Raw genomic sequence first — 27,508 nt, forward strand, 5'->3', positions numbered from 1 at the left:
TGAAACAGAGGAGCACAAACACGTTTGGCCGGCTTTGGCCTGGGATATTGCAAAACTGCTTTGTTAGTTTTAAAAGCAAAACAAAATTCTGGCCTCTGTCCAAGTTTGTACAACACACTCGTTGGCTGTGGAGCAGCCATGGTGTCAGATTGTGGCTCAGTCGCGATGAATTCCGTTTCACCCACTCTGTCTGGCAGAGGAAGGGGAAGGGTGGGATTCTGTCTCAGCTTCATGCCAATAGCAAATCACACTGGTACAGCTGTGCTGGCCAGCACATCGAGGAGAAGAGTGGATAGGACAACGGTTCAACCAATTCCAAATCCCCACCCACCCATTTTCCCAGAAGGGCGAGACACTGCCCCACCAAAGTTGCTCTCCCTTGCACGGATATACAGGTAGGAAGCCACAGGCTCTGTTATCCATAGTCCCCTGTGCAGGTGCTCACCAGAGTCACAATCTGGCTCTGTGTCAACTACACTCAAACTACTTCGTTCATGTACAAAACTGCTTTATAATGGGGTGCCTGATTCTGCAGGACTTGTGCAACCAAAACCCCCTCTCTGTTTAGAGCTGGGCATCCTTGAACGAAAGTCGCTATTCAAGCACTGTTGTTGTTATCACAAGTGATAAACCTCTTGTTGAAATGTCCCCTCCGGGTCATTTTCATTGTAGGTGGAGCTAGGAATGCCACCGATAGTTCAAGTTGCCTGACCCTTCTGATTATAAGGCCCAGTTGCTTATAGCTTTTCCAAACATGAACCATTTGGGCTGAAATTTTCCATGCTAGTCATCTGCTTCAGGCTGGATTTTAAAAAAACAACAACTTTCAGCTCAAATGGTTCTGAAGGAGGAAATTAAGGGAACCAAAGTTGTTCTGCCCATGTTAAAACAATTCTTACATGCATTTTGCTGAGACGCTCTAGAACCCCTATACTTTGGGGCAGGGACATGAAATTTGGCAGGTGGGTTGCTGTGGCGTCAGGGATGTGCCTTGTGCTGTCCCTGTGAAATTCACCCAAATTTGGCCAAGATAATAGACACTGAAAAACCTGCACATTCTCAGTAGAGACACGTTAGATTTGGGCCTCTAAATTCTCTAAAGATTCTGTCCGCATGGAGCGTGCGCCAAGCTCTCTCAGCTCCGACATATCAAATGGGACTCCCACGTGCCATCCCCACAAAGTAACTGAGTTTGCTCCATCTTGGGGCTGGGCACAAGAACTGAGAGCAGGGAGACCTTCTCTCTTCCGTGACTGCCCCCCAGGCAGCATGGAAGAAAGGGAGGAAGCAAACTGACTTGAATGCAGAGGAGTAAGAAATGGAGGGAAGTAGGACAGGAGGACAAGAGGAGTGGGAGAAGAGGAGATTGCAAAAACCAGCTGGGGAAGGCTGTAGGTGCAGAGGGGGAGGGAAGCAGGACTCAGACTGGGGATGTGGGGGGGAATGTTGGATAGAAGCAGGGGGGGGGAAGCGCACTCTAGAAACCCCCATGAGGAAATTAGTAATTTTGCATTCTGTGCAGGGCTTGGATGGTGTGCAATGACTAAATCCTGGGACCACACATTGAATGAGAATAATAGAGAAATATTGAAAAACTACTCACTCATTGAATGAAGCAGGAGACCTGTGGAACAAAAGTAGTATGTGATCATATAATTAAAGACTGTATCATAATACATATGCATTAGCATAAGGGGGGCAAATTAATTCTGGCATTTCTTCACTTTGGAGTGCTTGACTTTGCAAATTGTTTGCGTTAACCATTTGATGTAATATATGGTAACCTGAATGGTATTATTCCTAACCACAGAAGCACTATAGCAAGAATCCTAGATAAGATATTTAGATGATGTCCCTCAACATAACAGAGGCATCATCAAACCCCCTCCATTATGCTTCCGTTCCTGCACAATCAATACTAATTACATCCATTCTGTCACACTTTAGTGATGAGGAGAATTATGATGATGATAATGGGGTAATAGAATTTTTTATCCCATGCACATCAATAATTTGAGCTAATTCATATGTTTTAGATGCATTACCGTAGATGCTCTCTAGAAACTAAAGATTCAAATCAGTATCCAAAATAGATGTGCAGAGATTCTAGTCCTCAACCCTAAAAGTTAATTAAAATATCTAATGCTTCTAAATTAGTGTCTCATAAAAAAAATTTCAAGAGCAATCTTTGATGAATGCTTGAAAAACTAATATTGTGCGTCAGTGACAAAACAGCCCCCATACATTTTGACTATAAATATCCTACATAATGCAATATTAAAATCTGTATTTTATACACACACACACACACACACACACACACACACACTAGAATTGCAGGACAATCCCATCACCTTTCTCCCTCCATTTCCTCTCACTAACTTTTGGTTACTCTGGAAGTGACAGCTTAGAAATTTACCAGTTTTCTATTCTTTGAAAACGGAGGGCCAAGAGCTTTTAGTTATTAAGGCCTCGATTTTGGTGGTAAGTGTTAAGCCAGGGGTGGGCAAACTGCGGCCTGCGGGCCAGATTCCAGCCCCTCAGGGCTTTGCCACCCCCGTGGTGCCACCCCCGTGGCGCCGCAGGCCCCGCGCTGCTCCAGGAAGCGGCCAGCACCACGTCCCTGCGGCCCCTGGGGGAGGGGGGCAGAGAGCTCTGCACACTGCTCTTGCCTGTCGATACCTCCCCCGAAGCTCCCGTTGGCCAGGAACAGGGAACCAATGGGAGCTTTGGGGGAGGTATCCACAGGCTAGGGCAATGAACTCTCTGCCCCCCCCAGGGCCACTGCCACCCCGAACCCCTGCCACACCCCAACTCCCTGCCCTGAGCCCCCTGCCGCACCCCGCATCCCAACTCCCTGCCCTGAGCCCCCTGCCACACCTTTCTTGCACCCCAACTCCCTGCCCTGAGCCCCCTGCCACACCCCACACTCCTCCTGCACCCCAGCTCCCTGCCCTGAGCCCCCTGCCACACCTTGCACTCCTCCTGCACCCCAATTCCCTGCCCTGAGCCCCCTCTACACCGCGTACTGCTTCTCTGCCCCACCCCTTGCCCTGAGCCCCTTCCTGCACATCGCACCCCCTCCCACACCCTGCACTCCCCCCCGCACCACAACTCTCTGCCCTAGCCCTGCATGCAATTTCCACACTCAGATGTGGCCCTTGGGCCAGAAAAAGTTTGCCCACCCCTGTGTTAAGTACTTTGCATGATCAGTTGTGCATCTGTTCTTATCACTAGATCTTCCTTATACTACTTTGCAGTATGCCTGGCATCAATCATAAAACTCAAAAGGACAGATCTTTCATTTAAAAAAAAAAAAAGATTGAGTCTTTAACAAGAATAGATTTATCCACAGTAATCTCATGACAAGAGAATCAATTACTTCCTTAGAACACATTCAATCCTTTACTCTAATGGTATCTTCCAGCCATTTCCAGGAAGGTTAAGTATTTCTTTAGAGCAGTGGATTTAATTTAGTTTTGCAAGGCAATAACTGGAATTCTGAAGAGCTATACATTGGGGCTGTCAGTTAACTCACACAATTAACTCAAAAAAATTAATTGTGATTAAAAAAATTAATGATTAATCGCACTTGTTTAACAGCACATTTAATCACAATTAATTTTTTTAATTGCTTGACAGCCCTAAAATAATAAATAAGTAGAAAAGTGATAGGCAAGAAGTAGTGTGGTCCAATGGAGTGGAAGTTAAGAAATGGATTCTGTTTCTGGCGCTGTCACTGACCAACTGCGTGAGCTTGGGCTAGTCTCTTCCCCCACCTGTAACTCTGTTTCCCCCTCTCACCTCTCAGCTGTTGAAACTGTACATTCTTTGGGCCAGAGACTGTTCCTTTTTATGCGTTTGTGCAGTGCCTAGCATAACAGGGCCTCAATCAGAGTTGGATCTTCTAGGTGCTACTATAATACAAACCACAATCTGAACAGAATTCCCTTCCTTGAACCTTGTTTCTTTTGCAAAGACATTTGGATACAGACAATTATATGTATTTTTGGTAAACAGAAATATCTATTAAAGTAGCGATTATAATATCTTGGTTGAAATTTGCATTTTATCTGTACTGGACACAGCATTAATGACATCTATCACCCATTATATTATTAATATTATTATTGTTCCATCATAGCTTGTATTTTTAGTTTCTACCCGCTAAATAAAAACACATGGAAATATACTACTACTTTGCACTTATATGGTACCTTCCTTCCAAAGATCTTGGCGTGCTCTGCAAACATTAACAAACTTAGCCTCATAGCTTAATGTGGAAGCTGATGCACAGAGACATTAAGCATTTTGCTCATGGGCACAGAGAACATCTATGACAGAGGCAAGGATAGTATCCAAGGATGAAATCCTAGCTCCATTGAAGTCAATCGCAAAACTCCCATTGACTTCCATGGGGACAGGCTTTCACTCCCAGGGTGCGTCTCTGTTGGCAGATACACACACTAGCTTTCATCGATCCGTGTCGATAGTGGCCTGGTCACTGTAGCATAGGTGACAGCACTGGCTAGCCACCCAAGTACAATCTGCCCATGCCACCATGGCTACACTGCTATTTTTAGTGCATTATCTTGATCAAAGCTAGCGGTCATCTACCTGAGCTGGGGATTTACACCTCCAGTTGCAATGTAGTTGTGCCCCACGTCTCCAAAGAAAGCTCGCTGTAAGTTTAGCATATTTTGCATGCTCATTAAGAGCCGCTCGGGTTAAATTATCCCATGGTGTTATATGAACCCACTTAAATATTATTGCATATGGACCCAATCCTCCAAAGACTTAAACATGTGAGTAGCCTCCCTTGAGAGTAGCTATGCTGACATCCCTGGGAGCTACACACGTGTGTAAGTGCTTGCAGGATCGGACCCCCAAGTGATTTCAAGTAAGAGATAGTCCATGCTGGCCAAAGTGATTGGTAAGAGTTGGTACAGCAGTAGGATGACCATAATTCCCTGTGCTGAATACGAATACAGGACACCTATTAAAATTACTCTTATTCAAGCGAGTTCAACGGCACTCAATCAGAACTATGCAGTACAAACATTCAAATTTACATAAAGTTGACTGAGCCCCTGTTAAAAAGAAATACTGCGTAGTTGGATTCTTTTTATTTACTTTCTTATCTTTAAGGCTTTAGGGTTCACACAGGGAGGGGTGACACACGCACCCCTCCCGCCCCCCACACGGGGAGAGGTGACACAGACACACTCCTGTACACCTCTCTCACATGGGGGGGGGGAGGATGACCAACTTACGTGACCCTCCCTGCCCGGCGCTCTCCGCCCTCCATGCCAAGCAGGGCCCCCGAGGTGGACCCACCTCTCCTAGTACCTAAGTCTTCCTGAGGCAACACGTGGGGGTGAGGGGGTAGGGTACACAGGGTCACAGGCCCTCCATCCCCAGATTTCTGCCAGGGTTCACACCATAATATGGCCAGCCTCAGCCTTTTGGTACTGTGCAGGAGGGAAGGGATAGGAGCTGCTTCCAGCCACAGGGGAAGGGCAGGGAGAAATGACCTGGCCCATGTCTTTGCAGAGCTCATCTCTCCCGCTCATCTTTCCCATGTGGCTGGAAGCAGCTTGTCCCTTCCTGCCCGCACACTGTCAAAAGGCAGCTAACACCTTCAGGCTACTGCTGCGCACTGACATAACCCAGCCGCCTCTGGCTACAGCGCAGCAGGCAGGAAGGGGTTAAGCCCTCAGGATGCATTGTGCACCAGGGCCCAGGGAACCTGACTGCAGGGGCTTCAGCGAACCCAGCCAGAGAGGAGGCTCAGCAGGGGAGGGTGCCTAGGGGACGGAGCAGCTCCATGCACCCTGGGGGAGGGCCCAGCGGGTGTCGGGTGAAGAGGGTGCTAAGTTACTGCCCGGGGGCTGCTGTGGAGCTTGCAGCTTTGGGGGCATGAACAGGCTGGAAATTGCTTCTCCCCCTCACTCCAGAGCTTAGCTGGGAGGCGGAAAGGCTTTTCCATGCCAGTGTTGTGCTGGGCTTTGGCATGTACAGGGCTTGGCTTCTCCTGGCCAGCGCCTTGGGCTGGAGGGTCTTGGACTTTCCCAGGGCATCAGCCCAGCCAGAGGCAGTGGGGGAAGGAAGAAACCTGCCGGCCAGGCTGTTAGTGAGCTGAGCGCTCCCACCAGGGGTTGGTTCTCCACACAGCACTGAGAGTGGGACGTGCCCTGCCAGGGGTGATATGGGGAACACATAAAAGGGCCAATGGGTGGGCTGCAGGGACAACACGTAACTGGCTGCTGCTTGGCCCCGCACGCACTCACCAGCCACCGCAGCTCACATCGCGCAGCCATCGCCGGCTGGAAATAGGCCGGGGCCCTGCTGGCCAAGAGCTGGCACGCAGCGGGGGCTGGGCTGACGGACCAGCATGGAGAGCGGCTGGCCCCCATCGCTGCATCTTTGCCCCACCACCAACCTTGCACACCCACCCCCATTGTCGGCCACGGGACACCCCCTCCCCGCTTGTGGGTGGGCAGCTGGCCAGCAGGGATCTGGCCAGCAGCAGGACCCACCAGTACTGAAGGGAGGAGACAGAAAATACGGGACAATTTGCCCATTTTTAAGAAAAAGTTGGGACACCTCCAGGAGGGCTTAAATATGGGACTGTTCCTTTAAAAACAGAATGTCTGGTCACCCTATACAGCAGTCCCCCTACAGGCAGGGGAGTGGCTGTTCTTTGCACCTCTGCTAGGCTGGGGAGCTCTCACTAACCAGCCCTGGAGATGCTTCTGTTTTCTTCCTTTTCCTCAATTAAGTTTGTGTGGACTCTCGGTAGATGTGTGAGCTGGTTGCTCGTGAGATTAAGAGACGAATAAAATTGCCTGAGAGCCAGCCATAGGGCAGTTAGGAACTGTGCACATCTCATTCCCCTAGCTCACCAAATATCTCCCCAAGCACTTAAGCCTGACCTGAAATGTGCCCTACTACCCAAGTCCAGGGTCTATGAGCACAGAATGGCAATTTTGCTGAATTATTGGATGGCTCTGTGATGTGAATCACTAGGAGCTGCTGTAGGAGGAACCAGCACACACATTTTCAGTTGTGATCTCATCGGTATTTGAACACAGATGTCCAGAGAATAAAGGCCATTGTGGGTAACAGTGCTGCTTAGCTCACCCCACAAAGTGACTGAGCTTAACTAACAGCTTCTCTAGGTCTCCAGAGCCAGTCGCAGGGCCCCAGACAGAACTCCTGTGGAAGTTAATCGTGGTTTGAAGGCCCCAAGCTTGTAAAACATCAAAATTAATAGCATGCACGTTTGCGAGATGGGGGGCTGAAAGAGGACTGCAGCATTTGGCCTCCTGATTCTGCTGCCCCGACTCACACTGAGTAGTACTTTGTAAGCACGCTGCATTTACACTAGTATAGCAGAGATCAGAAGCTAGCTCTCAGAAATCCAATCTTCCTCCCTGCTTGGAAGCTGCCCGTACAGTTGATCTGAAGAGCTAAGCAGCATTTTCACACAGCTTCTCTGCTTTGGCTTAATACGTGGATTCCAATGACTGTAAAGCAGAGGATCGTCTCAGGAAATACTTCAGCTCATTGCAGACAGACTCAGCAACTCTTACACTGTGTATAGCCTTTACTCACGTGAGCAGTCGCATTGAAGTCAAGGGGGTTGATCTGCATTTACACTCAAATAGCTGAGATTGGAATCCAGCCCTTGCAGAGAATTTTTTCTTTTTGGGGAGAGAAATAAATGCCACAGACACCGAATGCAGCCTATTGGGCGCTGCACTCCTGAACAGATACAGCACACTCCAAGTGAAGTGCAGATGGAGCACAGAACCCCAGGACACAGCTCTGTTCAAAACGCTCAGCCAGACTCTATCTGACTCTGCTACCCTCACATACAATTGGCATTGGCCTTCAGTTACTAAAGCTTCCAGTACTGCCCCTCCCATTCAACCATCTAGGCTCCTGTACCACTGGAGTCAATAGAAGTTTTGCCAGTGACTTCAATGTGAGCAGGATCAGGTCCCTCTTGTTTTAATGCTGACCATGTTCTGTCCATGTGGTTCTGGGAATCGGGCAAGTGGGCTGCTGTCTATGGCTGCTTTGTAGCACAAAGAGACAGGCCCTCGAACTCAGTGGCACTTGAACTCAGAGACAGGCCCTTGCACTCCTTCTCAAACACAATTCACCCTGCTGTAACTCCACTGAAGGCAGTAATGCCCTATGCCCACCTACAGTATTCCTGGTGCAATATTCAGTTGACTCCCTCAGTAGGTGCTGTACAGGGCTGCATAGTCTGTTACCCACCTCTGCAGATTCCTAGCTAAGATCTAATTTACAGCTATGAGTAGACAGTTCAGACCTTCCACTACTGACCAATTAAAACGTCATTGTTTTTAAAAGGAACAAAGGCAAGAGAGTCAAGCTATGAGCAGAAATGGCATGAAAAGCCCTAAAGATAATCACAATAGGGTGTGCTCAACTTCTCATGGCATATTTATCAAGAATACTTACTATACTTCCATCCAGCATAATAAGCAGTGGGAAGGAGCAGTGTGTCCTCTGGATACAGATGGAAACCAAGAAAGTAAACGGGTACCTGAAGAGGAAAAAAATTAGGAACAAAGGGAATTTCCAAAAAATCCAAGCCCAGATGGCTGTAAATCCAAGATATTTTTATTCATTTCTATTTTTCATTCCAGGGGATTTTGGACTAATCTATCTAGCTGGAAAAACCATCTCTCTCCTGCATTCCAAGAAGCTTTCCTTGGAAAAATATTTGAGCAATAATGTTTCTCTCATTTTACTAAAAGGACTTTTCTGGGAACACTTTTCATGTCTTGTGAAACCGAATGGTACGCGGGGCTCAGACTAAACGAAAGAGAAAGAAATACATAATTGTTCTCTATACCGAAAACAGACAGTGTTTGTAAGGCCCTGTTTGTGTGATGGCCGAAAACCTCTCTGAGAACCATGGTTGCCAAATGGTGCTGTGGATTACCCTAGAGCAAGTTGTATATTATGGTAATAACATGGCTTTTAGGGGAAAAGATCTCTGTCCTCACTGATTGCAACAACTATATTTAACACGATATAGTCACCAGATTTGTGGGGAGCATTGTTTTAACTATAGAATGGAAAGGGTTGAGTCACGCTACGTGTTCTCCATTCCAAGCAGGGCCGGCTCTACTGTTTTTGCCACCCCAAGCACTGAAAAACCCTGTTGCCGCTGAATAGCTGTCGCTGACGGCAGGAGAGAGAGAAGCTACCGTCGAATTGCCGCCGTGGCCGGAGAAACGGAGAAACTCTGCCACCCCTTTCTGACTGCCGCCCCAAGCACCTGCTTGGAATGCTGGTGCCTGGAGCCGGCCCTGATTCCAAGGACGGTATTAGCCATTTACCAAACCATAAAAGAAGGGCGGCAGTAATGTTCTCTGTTTCCCCGATACATGTCCTGGATGCCTTTTTATCCTCATTGCTACCATACTGTGAATTAACTACTGTTCATCTCTTTGATGGACATACTCACTGGCAAAACAAATTGACTTTGCCTACTAATGGTATTAGGCTGTGCCAAGCAATTAATTATAATGGGACTCATCCATTGTACACGCATCTATTCCCAGTGCTATGAATCTGAGTGTGTTGTAAGAAGTAATCAGATGCTGTCTGGAGAAGAGTCATTATGAAGTACTTAATAAGCACTATGGTTGAGAGGACAGTTTCATTTTAAGAGGAGCAGTATGTATATAATGATTTATTTTCACTGGAAAATAATGCAAGTCTAAAAGTACCACTACATTAATTAAATGGTTATATTCACAGTATAGTGCAGCATACTATAAAGTGATAAGCCTATTGGCTGGCATTTATATTCAACTATAGTTCAGAGGTTCTGGATACTACTAGAGTTTTAGCAGCTTCTCTTTTAACTGAAGTCAGAAGAGGCAGGTCTTTTGAAGCAGGAAGATCAGAGAGTTTGATCCCAGCTCTTGCCTAAAGTTCCAACTGGACTACACAGAATAGTGACCCCCAGGACATTGCTAAGTGGCCACTGATTTATTACTTCTGATTCAGGGTGGGAGTGAGAAAAAGTCACATCTGAAAGCGTGTGCTCATCTTTAACCCTACAAATTCATAAGACAAGATAGGTAATAGGATGTGGGGCCTTCATGACCAGATCACTCCAACCAATTGAACAGAAGTCATCATCACCCAACAGCTGTTCAATGGTAAATGAAGCAAGCTTCATTTAGATCTTAATCCAGTATCTAGTGATTCAGGGTGAAATCCCATCCCCACTAAAGTAAATGGGGAAACTCCCATTCACGTGAATGTGGCCAGGATTTGATGCTAGGTGTTTTTATCACAAAAAATTGCCATCAGAATGGACAGTGTAACCCTTGTTGGGATTCTCAGCTGAAAGTTTAAAGACCCAGGGGCCCATGGAAACTGAAAATCTCTCACCTTGAGAAGTAGGCCCCTCCAGAACTAGGTTGAGGAATGACTTGCATTGCCATTGTACGTAGATGAATAGCAGACTTCCACCCCAAAGGTTTCAGACCCACATCTTTCATTTTAGAAAGAAGTTTTTTTTTTTAAAAAAAGGAATCACAATACAGAATTACTGTGCAATAGATGTACATTATAAATATATATATTCATACAACTTGGACATATGCTGTCCTTCAGCAAGCATAATTCTAATATTTGAAAATAAAGCACCCGTTTCCTCACATCTGTGTGGAAAAGTGTCCAGGCAAAATGAGTTGCTAAGTTGTTACTTAAATGAGCAGTGAGGTCTAGAAGACGTGGCTTCTGTCCCTGTGCCACACGTTCCTCGGTTCATATACTGGTTCTGCCATTGACCTGCTGGGTAGCTTCAGGCAAGTCAGTTAACATCTGTTTCTCAATTCTTCTTGGCATATGGCTTCTGATGGCACGAACAATGAATTAGATGTTGGGTAAGTGATGTAGCCACTGTCACAGCAGCAGTTTCAAGCTCGTCCACCCACCATCAAGGTGGCAGAAAACAGATGGCTCACTGTCTGTTCTTAAGCTCCAGCGAGGAAGGACAGGAAGCTCAAGAAGTCCCAACAGTAAAGATGCAAGTTAAACTGCCCGTGACCATCATGCATCCTGTTGTTAAAAAGAAGAATCTTTCGGTTCACATGGTTGTTCTGGGAGGCATCCAAGAGCTGACATGCAGAGACTGATCTTTTCAGCAAAGTAGGACGATCGTTCTTTGCGGGACTTGGTGCTCAGTTCTGACGCAGGGTGTAGGCACTCAGGATTGATTAAATGGTTTCCCAACTCGGATAGCTCCTGGGGGGAGATTTGGCATCTTCAGTGCGGGGGCTGACAAGAAGGTTCTGTTGGCCAAAGCATAGGCTCAGTCTCAGATGTCTCATTTTTTGAAAATTCATTAAAATTTTCTTGTTAATGAGTGGTGCCTCTGTTCTGCATTTACCCTTTTAATTTGGTTTTGCTAAGGGGGAAAATATCCAGGACATAGATAGGAGTGCGGTAGGTTAGAACTGAGATGCAGCATGGAGAAACATGCATAGTACCTTTCTATATTATGCCTGGCTTTATTTAAGGCTGATAATCTTTCACTTTTGTGAGCACTAAAATTAATCAAATGCAAAGCATAATAGTAAACCAGCATAATAGCCTGTTTGATGTGCTGGCACAGGATACTGGACAAACCAAACAGCTAAACTTTAAAGAATTACACACTTTCCTTTGCTGTTAGCAGTGTAGTTGTAGCCAGGTTGGTCCCAGGAGACCTGAAGAGCAGCTGTGTATAGCTCAAAAGCTTGTATCTTTGACCAACAGAAGTTGGTCCAATAAAAGTTATTATCCCCCCCATCTCGTCTTTCATATTTTCCATTTGATGGATTTAAATATTGGGCACAAGCATAATTTTCGGTTTGTAGCAGCAGAAGAAAGTAGTGGAAGCATTATCAGCTGGTCTGTCAGCAGATACATATACAATAATTAATATAAGTTAAATCGATGTATGATTGCATTGCCAAAGGTGCCTTTAAACTGATGCACAAAAACTAGCAGCAGAAAATGCACAAAAACTACCTGCAATCGTATGTGCTCTATTCCCAAACGTGTCTCCTCCATAAAAAGCTACAAATATTGACAGCTTGTGGGATAATAGGAAGATAGTCTAGTTCTCCAATACTGTCAGCTTGTTCAGTGCATCTCTGTGTTTCCAAAACAGTTGTCCCTAGTGTAACCACATCGGTATTTTAGACTGCTTACGATCATGGTTCCTCGATCCTGCAGTCTGCATACTGCAGTAGTAGGATCTTAAAGGGTTATGTTTTGATAGCTTCAGTATACCTAAAAGAGAGCCAGCCTACTTCTGTGCTATCATCACGAAAGCACTTACCCGTGCGGAAGCAACACGTGATTGTGTGTGTGCACGCACATGCTCCTTGCGCTGGCCTGCGCTATAGCACAGCATGTACAAGCAAACCAGTCCTCCCTGGGGGTCTAGTTATTTTGTGGACGCTTTACTCCGTTTGTATTGCATCAGTTCCGCAGTTTGCTTTGGGTGGGTAACTCACTATCTTGCATGAGTTCACAGCCGCTATCCAAGAGGAGCAAACACAGAAAGGGAAAGTTCATACAGCACCTGATTGGATTTAGGGCCTCTGTGTGCTACTGTCATACAAATGAATAGCAGTAGAGAGTCCATTATCTCACTTAGGAACATCTCAGACACACAAAGACAGGCAAGAATGAATAATATTAACAAGGCTTTGCCCTTCTAGTCCAACACCTCACGGACCTCTGCAAACATTAAGGAATTAAGCTTCACCACAGCCCTTTGAGCACGGTAAATATCTGCAGTGCAGTAACTAAGGCACAGAGCAGTTAAGGAGAAGACTGTGCCCAGCTGTGTGGAAAGCAGGGACGAGGGCACAAGGAACTGCTCTTTCTTGTACCCTATATGGAAGCCAGACACAGCATGGTCCTCGTGTGCTCCTGAGTTCAGCAGTGTGAGGCTAGCACTACTGGCCTCTCCAGCATCAGCGTGGTTTGCCTTTCGCTGCCTCCAGGCAGGACTCCAGAGAAGGGAGTGGATACTGTGATTTGGTGAGGATGGGGCAAACAGCCACACTCCCTCTGCATACCCACAGAGCTCTGGGATGCTTTGTGCTTGGAGTACAATACTCCTGCTTGAAACTGGGGTCAGCACCACCCAGCTCAAAGCACAACGCATCCCAGAGCTCCCACAGGGTTGGTGCAAACAGCTGAGACTTAAAGACACAATATAGCCCTAAGGAGCTCACTCAAGCTCACAGCGTGTCTGAGGCAGAGCTGGGAATCAACCCTAGATCTCCTGACTCCCACTCCGATGCTTTAGCTGCAAGACCTCCTGCCAGGAGGGCTACAAAACTCACGTGCAATACAAACAACTGAAAACTTCAAACTAGATCAATGACAATACATTTGAGTTCACTGTAGGCGTACAGGCCACCGACTTACACTGATATGCACAAAGTCATCTCTGACTCCGTCCATGCTTCCTTCTGCTGAGCCCTGGGAAAGCCCATTTAGAGCCAAAGGCGGACAACGTTTACAGTTAGTCAGCGCTTAGACTGTATTTTGTAGCTAACCAGTAAAGCAACTGACTGTTGGACTCAGACACCCTCTGAGCATCCAGCCCCTCATGATGAGAAGCTGCAGAAAACCAATTTGTCAAAACATCTGGCCAGAGTTTTGAACAATGGCAAAAACAAGACACCAGTATGCTCATTAACCAGCCCAGGGGACATTCTTGCTGAGTCAGGTCTGTTATTTAGTTTCTAGGGAACAGAGGGCTCTGAATCAAACTGAAAAACAAAAAACCATCTGAACATTTCAGAAAACAACCCTTGTATGTTACTGAGACACCCCCCAGACGAGGAGTATTTTCTTTACATCCTTCTGCCTAAATGCTTTGTCCCATCACCACTGTCAAGCCTACATCTATAAGGAAGATAGGATTGTGATTCCAGCTCGCAAGACTATCACCACGATCCTACAGTGCTTACCTGAGACCACGGTCTAGGGATATATATGAGGATTTGTCCTTGTCAGAGACATTGGTGGCCAACCACAGAGGTAGCTGCCCCAGTGCAACCCTTGTATAGAGAGGCAAAACCACTATCTGCACCAGTGCAGTGCACCCCTGCTTGAAACTGGGGTAAACGGTATCAATGTAAATCATAGCTTAGAGTGCGTTTCGCAGACATTGCTGACAGCAGAGGAATGGTGAGACTTGGGAATCCTGGGTTCCATTCCAGGCTCTGGAGGAGAGCATGTCCGAGTGGGCACAGTCCATTCCCAAGTTGTATCCCTTGTGTACCACCTCTTCCAACCTCTTCCTTTCCCCATCCCATTCTGCTTGCCTACCCAGCCCCACGATCCACTCCCCAGTCTTCTTATGTTAGACCCAGTTTCCTTGCCCAGACAGTCCTAGTCTCCCTCTCTGAGCTTGCTATCAGAATCCGAATCCCTGCCTCCTCCCTCCCCACACACATTCCCAATTCCCCCCTCCCACCTCCTTGTCACATAAGCTGTTCCCTTCCCTCCCTCCCACCCCTTACACCCCCGTCCCACACTGGTCCCTAGTCTTTGTCCACCCAGTCCTGATCTCCCTTCCCACAAGCTGCTCCTCTGATCTTAGTGTCCCTTCCCACCCTTTTCTTTACCAGCTTCCAGTCTCTCCTCTCCCCATGGATCCCAGCCTCAGTCTCCTCCATGTCTCCCACTCACAGTTTTCATTGCCCCAGGTATAAAATAGGGATAATAATCCTTACAATACCCATTTCATGGATGTGTTCTGCAGCTAACTTAATTGGAGTTTGTGTTCCCGTGGGATTCTTGGCTAAGGTATTCAAAGGGCACCTTCAAGCTGAAACGTTGCTACCTCTACTCTTAATACTTTTAAAGAGGTAAATAGTATCACATAACTGCTGTATTTCAGTGTCAGCTGAAATTCCCTGTATTGTTTAGTTTGTACATGGACTGACTGTTTTAAGATGGAACTGAAGGGGACCACAGTATTTCAGTTCCCACTGAAACAAAAACACTTTAAAGAGACTTTATTAAATATTTGTAACGTAACGCTCATTGCAAACATTCAGCAATTTTGACTAAACAAAAAGTTTTGCCAAAAAAAAAAAAAAAGTCAAAAAGTTTCAACTTTTCATAGAAAAAAAACCCCTAAAAATCAGAAAAACAAAAAAGTGTTTTGGTTTATGTGTTTTTGGAATAAGTATGTGTATTTGCACACACACACACACACACACACACACTTACACTTGTTTCCACTTACCCATTTTCTAATCATTTAGGGTCTGGTGCTTCCCCATTAAATCAACAAATTTTCTGCAAACGTCAACAGGAGCAATTTCAACCGTTGGACATTGTTTGTGGTCAGGCTGTGTCCGTGAACTAGCTGTGCAGAATGTGAGTACAGAGGAAGTACACACTGTATTACTGAGTGAATGATGGGTTAAGTATAACAGATCAGTGTATCCTTCATTTAAACGCAACTTTCTGGTTTATACTAATAATAACCATCATCAAAAACACCATGGAGACTGTTTTCACTTCTCCCTGCCCTAGGCCATAACCCTTTATTTTTCTATGGCCTTATCCCTTTGTCACTGCCCCCATTTTCTTCCTAACGGTTGCAACTAAAAACCCACAAAGAGTTTGGAGTAATTAAGGGCACTCAGAGGAAATCAGACAAAACCTTGGTCCTGATCCAGAACACTTTAAACCTGAACTAAAGCAGAGATCAATTTTTTTTTAAATGTTTGACGAGGAGGAGGAGCAGAACTGTGCGACCAGGAGAATTCATGGGGTGCTGAATAAGTTAGGGGTGAAAAATACTCTATTTCTTGGCTTTGCACACAAAAGGTCTGTTATGGCACTAGATCCTGCTTTCAATGTTTTCAATAGCAGCCAAAAATAATTGCAAAAGAGAGTTTGTCAGTTTAAAATAAGGAATTGGGAAATGGTTTGATATAACATCTTCAGAGAAGAGTAAAACCTAGAATTGATATAAACCACTTCAAAATTTCAAGATGAACCTATTTTGGTTCTGGGATTGAGCCAGTTTAAAAAGGGCTTATGTTCTGTTTACATGTTGGATGTGATGAAAACCTCATTACAAAAATAGATTAAAAATCATCTCATGGACTCGCCCAATCTTGCAAGATTTGGGAGAAATTTCAGCCCCATTCTAACTCTAGACACAGGTTCACATACTGGCTCTGCTCATTTTGAACAATGTTTATTACTACCTCAGAAAGGCAAGACTACTGGAAATTTGGTAATTTTCACTCATCAAGTAGAAAGCTGTCCCTGCTCTTCTAGAATGAAAGTTTAAAAATCTATCTGAAGAGAAAAGAAGGAACAGGAGAGAAGGTAGTACGAGTTTTAAAGACGAGTTGAATCATATTTGGAAGAGTAGGGACCTGTCTTATGTCATATGCAGGGGTGAAAGTAAGCCGGTACGCCGTACTGGACTGGCTTCCCCTGGTGGCAATTTAAAGGGCCTGGGGCTCCCAGCAGTGGCTGGAGCCCTGGGCCCTTTAAATTGCTGTCAGAGCCCCGCTGCTGGAGCCCCAGGTGAGCGGAGGTGGCCAGGACCCCAGGGGCTCCAGCAGCGATTTAAAGGGCCTGGGGCTCCGCTGTGGTAGCGGCAATTTAGGGCTCTGGCAGCAGGGCTCAGGTGGTGATTTAAAGGGCCCGGGGCTCCGGCTGCCGCTACCACCCCGGGCCCTTTAAATCTCCGCCAGCTCTGGGGCTCAGACAGCAATTTAAAAGGTCCAGGGCGGTAGCAGTGGCCCGAGCCCTGGGCCCTTTAAATCGCCGTCTGAGCCCCGCTGCCAGAGCCCCGGGGTAGCGGTGGCAGCCGGGACCCCCAGGACTCTATCGGCAATTTAAAGGACCCTGGCTCCGCTGTGGTAGCTGGAGCCCCAGGCCCTTTAAATGGCCTCGAGCCCCGGGGCTCCCAGCCACCTCTGCAGCTGGTAGCTCCAGCAGTGATTTAAAGGGCCCCAGGCTCCCAGCCGCCGCTACCGCAGCCCAGGGCCCTTTAAATCTTGATTTAAAGGGCCTGGGGCGCTAAAGGCCCCGCCTCTTCTGGTTGAAGCCCCGCCCCCTGCTCAGGACTCCTGCGTACTGCTATGTCCTTTAAGTTACTTTCACCCCAGTCATATGCACACCCCCATTCATCTCAGGTGTACATCACTTTTCCCAGTTAAACTTCTTTTTAATCTTTCATGACTGGGCGACATGTGCAACCACCATCTTCACAATGATGATCCCCAGCATTATAACGCTAGTATTTCAATAGTCCTTGTGGTCTCCAGAACTGAGTTCACGTCAGAGAAACCTGCAACAACATTTTACTTCTTAAGACAAGACTAAGCCCATCATTTTTGCTTCACTACTCTTAATAATTAAGATGCACTATCAATTGCTCTTCAGTAAAGAAATGCTAACCCTGAACTTTGCATGTAGTGCTGGAGCTGAGCATAATATGTTTGGACAATTCAATTGTCTCAGTGGACCCACACAAACACAATAGTTCAAGAATCTATTATTCATTCCACCTGTTCAATGTTGCCAGCATATGGATCTTTATTTTGCTCAGACACAGGAAACAGGGCCCCTACCCCCATCTGGTAGGTGACTTCACTTTGCTGCCTACACAGGACTGTAGCTAAGGCTCAAAGCAAGACCCGCACAGTCCATAGGAATGTAAGGGGACTGTTGCCCCCTTACTAACATTCAGTGGGGGTGTTTTAGTTGCTAGCTCCCAGTACTAAAAAGGGGGAAGGGTCGATCGGGAATCAGGACCCTGAGACTGCCAGTCCCCAGGAACAATGGGGAGAGGCCAATACTCCAGGTCAGCCTGAATGACAGGGCGGGCAGGCTAATCGGGGAGTCAGGAGGCCAGGGAGGTCCCGTCCTCCGTGTGAATTGGATTTGCCTGGGTCAGACGGAGTGGGGCCAAGCTAAGGAGAAAGCGGGGGCCCAAGCTAAGCTGGGGAGCAGAGCTGTGCCAGATCCAGAGGGACCAGAGGCACAGCCCAGAGAGAGCAGACTTGCCCTGGGAGCAGAGCTGCAGCAACCAGAGCCAGAGGGGCCAGAGAAGCAGCCCAGGAAGCAGGTCAGTGCTGGGAGCAGAGTCACAGCAGCAGCCTGCAGAGCAGACCTGTCCTGGGAGCGGAGCTGCAGCAACCAGAGCCAGAGGGGCCAAAGGAGCAGCCCAGGGAGCTGGAGGCAGAGCAGCAGCAGCGGTGCAGAGACAGAGTGGTGGAGCTGGGGCTGGAGCAGTCCGGAGCTGGGTGTGGAGAGCAGCTGGGGAAAGCGAGGGGGACCCTGGGCAGCAGGCCCAGCACAGGGAGACGCCTCAGCCAAGAGGCTCTGCAGGCCAGGCTTGGATCGTAACCCCGACAGGGCGGGGGCGACACTGGGCAGAAGGGTCCTACCACTTAGAGCCTGAGAGCGTGTGGCCACCACCAGAGCAAGTGTCCAACCCACAGCATCCCTGCAGCACAGCCAGGGCCTGAGAAGGAGGCCTGGGACTTACAAGGAGCAGACTGTGAACTGCCCTGACATTCCAGAGACACTGTTTGTGATGTTCCCTGCCACAGAGCGGGGTGATGTGTTTCCTTTAACCTTTCCCATTTTTCCTTATTCTTTTTAAAATTAATTGTTGATTAAATAACTTGCATTTGCGTTAACTTGTATGTAATGGTCAGTGGGTCAGAGAAGTGCCCAGTGCAGAGAGAGTACCCCGGAGTGGGGACACCCTAGCCCCTGTCCTAGGTGACCACAGCAGGGTTGGGGGTCGAGCCCCCCCAGGAATCCTGGGCCCAGCCTTGTTGGGGTTACAAGAACTCTGCCAGACAGGAGAGTGGAAGGGGAGTCCTCAAGGGTAGGGAGGCCACTGGGTAAAGGAAGTGGGAGCGAGGACTCAGATCCTTTCGCTGGCCCACTTCACTGGGGTAGTGCAGAAGCCAGGAAAGTTCCCCACAATAGCGGGACGATTCCCCCGCTTACAGGAAGGCAACTGAACTTGCTGAGCCAAAAGGCGGGATGATAGCAGCTGTGCTAAGCATTTCTCAACTGGAAGTGTCTCTTTGCAGACCTTAAGAAAATAGTGGTAATAGATACTTTGGACTTCTATTGAACCTTCCATCCAAGCACTTCACAAACATTCCTGTGGGACAGGGAGTTACTGTCAACCCCAAAAATTAAATACAGTTTTACAGATCAGGAAATAGCCACAAAAGAGCATAAGGGCCTGATCTCAAAGCTCATTTGAAGTGATAATGAGAGTCCCATTGGGTATGTCCTGACAGGTAGAGAGGGTGTGCTTTTCAATCATGTTATCTTGAAAATCCCTATTAAGGTAGCCTAACATAGCTTCAGATGCGTGAGGCTGTATGTCAGCACTTCCCTGCGGTTCAGACTACGGGGGTTTGAATAGCAGTGTGCGCCCAAGTGCTGCACTGGAACTCCCTTGGGTGGACACTGCAGGCATGAACTAGAAGGCTCCTAGTTCACATTAATTTAATCCTGTTTGCAAAGGATTACTTTGTATCCCCATTCACTGTGTCTTGCCTCATCTGCTGTGTATCTTCACTGATGTAACTATGTTAGCCATGCACAAATGTACAACTTCTGACTTCACAAGCTTAGGAAGAAAATTCAGTGGAAAAATGTATGCGAATAGGGCAAATCAATAAAGTTTTTATTGTGGCATTCAAAAGTACATTTTATATCCATGGGGCTATTTCCATGCCAAATTTAAACTTTCTGCCCCCAGCTGTTTTTTTTGTGCTAGCCCTGTACTTAAAAAACAAAACCTTCTGATCCTCCTCTACCACCATCCACTCCTCAGACTTAAACATTGCTGAATTCAACAGTCAAAAACAAAAACAAAAACTTTGGCCAGGACACCAAGCTTGGAAAATTTTAGTCCAAATAGCAAATGTTAAGCAAAAATAACAAGCAGCTGAAATCAGAGGGATAGACTGGAAATGCTTATGCAGCCGTAACCATAGTAGTTGTCACAAGGATGTAATATAAAAGATTGTTTTGATATGTAGACAGTTAATGTGTAGAGCACCATCTACAGAAAAATGAGAACACATTTTTTCATAAATGAGCAGGTTCAATAAAGTTATTATGCATTACAGATGGCTTCATTTTTGCTCCTGTTCTATACAACATTATGCAGTCTCATTGAAGATGCTCTGACTCCAGTGCTGAAGATCTTATTCATTACTCAGGCAAAATTCCCATTGTCGGAAGACAGCACTTCAAGGACTAGGCCCTGTGGTGGGGAAGCAGAAGGAAGTAGGCTAGAATGGGATTGGATTCATTTACACGTTCCCTCCATGCGATGAGACCCTGAGAGACCCTGATCTATGGTTCAGCTGCCAACTGAGCACAAAACTAGCGCTAGAGCGAAGGCACCAAGCATGAAAATAAAAACCCAACTGGGAGATGGGCTGGTACAATCTTGATCCTACTCACTTTGCTACTCCATAAGCCTGATGACTTGCACCCAGAACACAGCAGTTTCAACCTGCTCCTCAGCCAAGATTCAATAGCACTATGTGCTGTAATGCACTCCTGTTACCGGGGCTGCCAAGTGTCCTATCTAGCATGACACTTGTGCATTTAGCAGCCTTGTCACGCACTCCTGAATCCTCACTGAGGTGTCAGCCATCAAGATGGGCAGCTGGAATAGGCTACAACTGCGGCCAGAGGACACCGTGCAGCCTGCTTTGCCAGCAACCCGGCAGCTTCTGTGTCACCCCTTTTACTGCTCCCTCTGCTGGATCAAGGAGAAACGGGGAACAGTGACAGGCGAGGATTGGTTTGAGACTCCTCCACCATTTTGTTCCACCCCTCAGCTAGCCACCCAACCCCATGTTCCTCTTCCACCCCCCGCACAGACAGATATTTTCCTGTCCTGGTGGCACTGGTTTGAGAGGGGCAGCAAAGTTTCAGTTGCTCTTCGTTAACTCATTTGCCCTTCACTTAGGGGAAACGTATTTATTTCCAGGTTTTAGAGTAGCAGCCGTGTTAGTCTGTATCCACAAAAAGAAAAGGAGTACTTGTGGCACCTTAGAGGCTAACAAATTTATTTCCCTTCAGCTTCCCACAGAATAGTGAGCGACCTTGAATCTTTCATTGCTTCCCTCTTTTGCTCGTCCTCTGCAAAGCTTCAGTGCACTCTCTGCCGCCAGTAAAATACTGTGCCCTCTGCTTTCAGCCCTTCCCTTCCTTTACCTTCTCATCTAATATCCATGCTATTCCCAGTTACTCAGTGGGAAATAGTTTAGGTGGAAATATTTAGTATCTTTACAAAGTAAAGCCTGTGCTCTATTTCTTTATGTAGCAAGTAACATATCTGCTGCCCGCAGTAATAGAGAGGGGTGAAGCTGTCCTGAATCGCTAATATAAAAACCTAAGTCCCAGACATAAGCTTACAATAACCTAGTTTCTTAAAAAAAAATAAAATGCTGAGCAGTTTCAAAAAGAAATGAAATATTTTATCCCTTTTAATCCTGAAGAGAGACAGCTGCTGCAGAAACAAAAGATAACAGAACTTCAACCACAACAAAAATGTTTTGAGATTTTCATAAATTAATTTCTGATCCCCATTTTCTAGCCTGTTTTGCCTGACCCCAAACAATATATTATCCACAACTGATGAATTTTTGTTTCATTTAATGATATTTGATCATAATAATGCAGATACAATATAAACGCCTAATTTTGCCTGAGGACACTTGTGGAGTGGAATCTTAAATGACTTGTCAAAATAGAACTATTTAAAAACAAGCCCGTGCTCCATGATGACAGAACGTATCAACTGAACTTTAAGAATCTGGGAATCATACTGATTCCCTCTTCATCAGGTTCAGATGAAAGTGACCCTGATTTGGAGATGTATCACTAGTTAACATAGGTGCAACCCAAGTGTCAGTAAGCAAGGTGTCTAAACAACAGAGATGGGCCCAAAATGGAACCGCAGATCCAACCACCACTCCTAAGCAGTGGACATATTCAGAACTAAACATCATCGCTCAGGCCTATAAGGGGCTGTGATGATTTAGTGTGATCATTTAGTGCAAACATGCCTATATCAAACTTCAGGCCCCATTTTGTGAATGCTGTTTTGATTGCAAACTGCTCTGTACCTTCACTGTTGCCTTTTAATCTCTTTATTGAACTGGGATCCCAGGAGACGTTAGCAGAGATTCTGTGTGATCCTAGCAAAGGGCAAAAAGTAGGTAAGCTGCTCTCACCTTTGTAGCACAACATCCCCCAAGAGCTACCCTAGTCCCTTGGAAATTAGTCCAGTCACAGATGGCATCCACCTGGGACTAAGCCAGCTTCCTAAGGGTTAATGAGATCTACATTTTCAGTTGTTATTTTCCAACTGTTCCTCCTTGGTTTTTCAATTCCCCCATCTAATCTCCTATTGCTGCTGTAGCAAATTTTCTGGCTTGAGCAAGAGACCACGCGGAAGGTGCTTATAAAGCCATTGATATGCTAATGTGTGTTCTAGAACTCAGAGTCATTTCCTTTCTCTTCCTGTTTCCCTAATGACTCTCACTGAAATCTCTTCTCTCAAAGGGGGCTCAGTTGTAGCATTACAGTTATGCTCTATGGGACTTTTATTAAGCACCCATCCTTTTCCATAAATAGCCACCGCTACACCTCGAGGTCTTGGCCAACTTCACTAACAATTTCTTTTTAAACCATGGTGTGTGTCTGCTTAGAAAGACGGCATGGTCTAGTGTCCTGAGTCCAGGACTGGGAGCCAGCTACATTCACTCCCTAGCTATGAAACTTACATGTGTCACTTAACCTCTCTGGCCTTGCCTATGGCTATACAGTTTTCCCCTGAAATGTCCCCCTCTTGCTAGTACTTGTACATCTTCACTGAGCGTAGCAACGATGGGAGAGTCCATATAAAGAAGCCACTAGTACCCTCCAGCATATTGTTTAGATCTGCTCTGAACATAGCAGCTGAAACACCTGCAGCCAGATTACATGAACACCCTACCCTGGATACCACTAGCAATGATATGAAATTAAGAGGAAAACATAGTACAGATCCTGTGAGGAAGGAGGGTGGTCCAGAGGTTAGGGTGCTAGATGGGGATTTGAGAGACTTGGGCTCTGTTCCTTGCTCTGCAACAGAGTCCCTGCCTGACTTAAGGTAAGTCGCTTAGTTTCTGCGTGCATCAGTTCCCACACGTACAATGGGGATAATAGCACAACCTACTGGACGGGGGTGTTGTGAGAATAAACACATTACAGATCATGAGGTGCTCAAGCAGTACAGAAGTGGGAGGCCATATGATTGCCTTAGACGCAGCCCTATGTGACGTTATTGACGTGAACTGTGACCATATAGATCATTGTTGAAACCAAGGTCCTATAGGTGCGCCAAATCTTGTACAAAGGAGGTTAAGTGAAATGTCTATGAAAAGGTCGTAATTTGCTGGTTATGATTATGCGATCTGTATGTGTGTTTCATTTTTGTATCTGAAGTTATGAATATTGGCTATGCACTTGTATCTCAATGTGTTTGATTCTAAGTAGCATCAGTGAAGCATTTGGTCAGCTTCTTGAGAAAGGAGTATTCTGAATAAGTGCCCAATCAAGAAACACTTAACTGACAGTGGACCTTGGGAGACTCCAGTCCACATCTGAGGAGCCTTCCTGGAAACGTTCAAGGTAGCATGTGAGCAATGGCTGCTGCCTGCAAACCGAGTCAGGCATGGACATGTGACTTGCCCATGTGACTCCAAACTCCATCTTGCTGCTGTGATTTTCCACAAAGAAGAACAAAGGGGTCCTTCCACATGGCAGAGGATATAAAAGGCCCTGGAAATCCCTCCATTTTGTCTTCAATCCTGCTTTTGACCTCTGGAGGAACTGTGCTTGAAAGTAAAGCTCTGAATAAAGGACTGAACAACCCATCCGAGCTGGGATGTTTGTACTCCAGAGACTTAATTAGTTTGCAATCAGCAGTAATCCCAACAAGCCTGAACTAAGAACTTTGCAATTGTTGTATGTATTTGAGTCCATTTAACCAATTTTAACTTTTACTGGGGTATTGGTTTTCATGACTATTCATCCCCATAAGGAGCGGTGCTGGTGGGGATACCAGGAAACTGGAGTGTCTAAGGGAATTGCTTGTATGACTTCTGGTTAGGCAGTGGGGTAAAACTGAAGTCCTCGCTGCTTGGCTGGTTTGGTGTGCCTTAGTAGTGAAGGACCCCCAGCCCTGGGCTGTGACTGCCCTGCTCTACGCAATTTGTCCTAAATTGATACTCTCGGTAGTGTCCCGCCATAGGCCGCTTTGTTACAGCCTAGCAACAGTCTCTGGATCTCATTCCCATCTGCCATATGGGAATAATACCAATCCTGCCAGGAGCATTGTGGAGCATCATTTGTCAATATTTTTATGTGGTAGATAAGCACTTCGTTTTTAGCCAAATACGATAAAAATTGTTTGGATTTGCTTTTAAGCTTCGAAGACAATCCCTGTTTTAGCCAACTTTGCATTATTTTTCCATATCAAACTAAAAATAAAGGCTTTAAAACAATAATGAACTTTTGCCAGCGGATTCTATAATGCCAACAAGACACTTGGGGTTGTGTGTTAACACAGCTATGGCCAAGTCAAGTCAAGGGCTTTTTTTTGTAGCAGACTCCAATTCCAGTCCCAGTCACTCTTTTCCCAGGCTAACGGGGCTGGGAACACAGCAAGAAGAAATACATAATGTCCCTGAGGGAGAATGTGTGTTCCATCACCCAAAAGAGATTCTGGCAAACATTGAAGGGCACATGTTGATGGGTCCAAAAAGGAAGAATGGTGGCTAGAAGAGTGATGGCCTTGGGGGAGAGAAAGAGTTTGAGGGGGAAATGGAAGAAGAGCCTTTGATAGGGCTTAGAACAGGAGAAATATAAAAATAGCACAGACTTTAGTAGTGCCTTGAAGCTGTAATCAAATAGATGATGAAGATAACTGTACTGTATTCACCCCATACCATGTCTTACATGTGTATCTAGTGTATCTACAAGTTTGCCAGTCTGGATGCATACTCAAAGCACGTTCTTCGCCTACTCCAAACATGCAAAGGAAATCACTTTGTTCTTCTGAATTTTTATATCCCTCATTCCCAGGAAAGCGTGTTCAGGAAATTGTACAGTCACGCAAATCTAAGCAATAAGCCTGGAGCACTTATTGCCTCCACAACTGTATATCCCCACCACAAGTACACCATTCGTATAGTAGCTGAATGCATTGGAAATGATGGAATTATTCCTTTGGTGGAGCTAAAATCAGTGCCAGACTGGAGAGAGACACCTCAAACTTGGTGGTCACTTAACACTGTAAATAACTGACAAAAATAAGCATCTTAAAAACAAATTATACAGCTGAAACTTCTGCTCTAACCAGAGATCACTAGAGACCAAAGGTCTGCACTGACTCCTTTAAACTTCTCTCTATGAAGCACAGATGCAGGTTACTGTTCAGCAAGCAATATTTGTTACTTAATTTGCTTTACAAATGGAAACTGCAGCGAATAAGTGCATGCCCTGAAAGACTGCATGGTTTCATTGTTTCTTCTTTGGTAAGCCCCTCACCATCCAGTGCCGAAATGCTGTTTTGTAACTTCTCTCGGTAACACTCCTCCTTGAGTTACACTGCAGAGCCTCTGCAACAACTGGAAGGCAATAGCGTGCTGTAGGAAGCACACCGTTTTCAAAAAACGGCTTGCTGTCTGCCACTGGCTACTCACATAGCATCAGACTCAGGACACAGACAAATGGCTCTGAGTTAAAGGAATTCCTCAAATTTGAGACTTCATTTTACAAATGTACTGTTTAAAATAGTCAATGGGAGAGGTATCTCTGCTTTCTGAAACCTGCACTGCATGACCTGAATACTTCAGGAAAATACCAATGTGGAAAGATCAGACACCGATGACCAAACTATCTCTTTGTGGTTAGCTACATATTGCTAGTGATGATGAATGTTAGTAGTCCCTCGCGACAAAGAGTTTGGCAGAGAGCCAAACCCTGAAGTCCTCACTCAGTTTTTACTCAGGTAAATGATATCAGTGGGAGTTTTGACTGAATAAACACTGCTCTGAGACCTCAATGTTATTGTTGATCCAGCGCAAGGGCCAACTTCTGCTCTCATTGAAGTCAATAGAATTGTTGCCTCTGGCTTCAGTGGGAGCAGGCTTTAGCCAGAAATAATGGGACACACACACAGAGCCCAGTCATGCTCCCATGGAATCGATTAGCTAAAATGACTCTAATGTGGGTATGTAATGGGTGGCACTCATCTGTGAGCACCCCCTGGCCAGGTGGGGAGACTCCTGTCAGTGGTTTCTCAGGTGGTTTTGGTGACTCAGCCCTCCGGCCAAGTCACACACACAGTCTGTGGACAAAACCCTTTCCAGGATAAACAGTTCAATGGTAAATCTCAGTCTGCAGTCTTTAAACAGTACCAGCCCTGGTATCAAGCCATACCCCCAGGGCTTCCTCCCTGGAGGCAATGGTTTTGCCCTCGCTGGGCCCTTTTGGCCCCAGCTCTCCAGATGGGTCACTAAGTAGTTCAGTTCCCCTTCCGGGGGTGTATCAAAGTCCAATACCGTCCAATAATCAGGCCATTTCCCCAGTGACTAATGGGAGGTGGGGGGACCCGGGCCTGCCCACTACTCTGGGCACCAGCCCAGGGAATAGCAGCCACGTACTGCTTTAACTCTAACTCTTCATTATGCTGTTACAGTTCCCTGGGCCACTTCGCTGCAGCCTCAGCACCTACATAAATGCTTCACCTTTACCATAGGGCTAAAGTCTTGTACTCAGTTCCGCAGACAGCCAACAGCTCCACCAGTCCCTATCAGCAACTGCTCTGTCTGCGGTCCTGTAACTTCGTCCTCCAGCCAGCCAGGAACACCATCAATGCACCTCCAGCTCCAGACAGCAACTGCCTGACTCTGGCACTGCAGCTACTTTTATATGGTCTGCAATCTTCTGATTGGCTGCTCCCTGCAGCCTTTCCCCAATTGGCTGCCTCCTGAACAGCCTCTCTAGGCCACTTAGAGGACTTATCGTCACTGCTCCTTTCTGGGACAGGGTGTGGTAGGACCCTGAGGCCTCCAGCAGGGGGCCTCTGAGCCTGGTACACCCCATCACAGGGCAGGATCTGGCTTTTCATGTTTTGTGGCGTTTCTTTCCTCTTATTGAAACTGACAGCATCAGTTTGACTTGTAAGCTTTGATTAATGCTCACATTACTTTCTGCTCTGAAGAGATTGTTCTTTTTTGACAGGAATTTTTTTTTAAATTCCTAACTCAACCTTCAAATGTAGCATGTCATCACCAAACACAAAGTTAATCTAAGTAGCTTCACAGGAGATCATGAAGCTTCAGACAGACAT

General features: G+C 46.3%; 1 long non-coding RNA gene across 1 annotated transcript in view; it reads right to left on the bottom strand.

The window, feature by feature from the left end:
* LOC141993629 (uncharacterized) overlaps positions 1 to 27,508 on the bottom strand; it is a 173,892-nt gene that overhangs the window by 44,032 nt on the left and 102,352 nt on the right. The window contains exons 2-3 of the long non-coding RNA XR_012640914.1: positions 8,497 to 8,581; positions 1,604 to 1,624 (exon numbers count right to left, since the gene is read on the bottom strand). This is a non-coding gene — a long non-coding RNA (uncharacterized LOC141993629). The remainder of the gene's footprint in view (positions 1 to 1,603; positions 1,625 to 8,496; positions 8,582 to 27,508) is intronic.

Source organism: Natator depressus, chromosome 9, assembly GCF_965152275.1.
Source record: "Natator depressus isolate rNatDep1 chromosome 9, rNatDep2.hap1, whole genome shotgun sequence".
NCBI classification, from domain to species: domain Eukaryota; kingdom Metazoa; phylum Chordata; order Testudines; family Cheloniidae; genus Natator; species Natator depressus.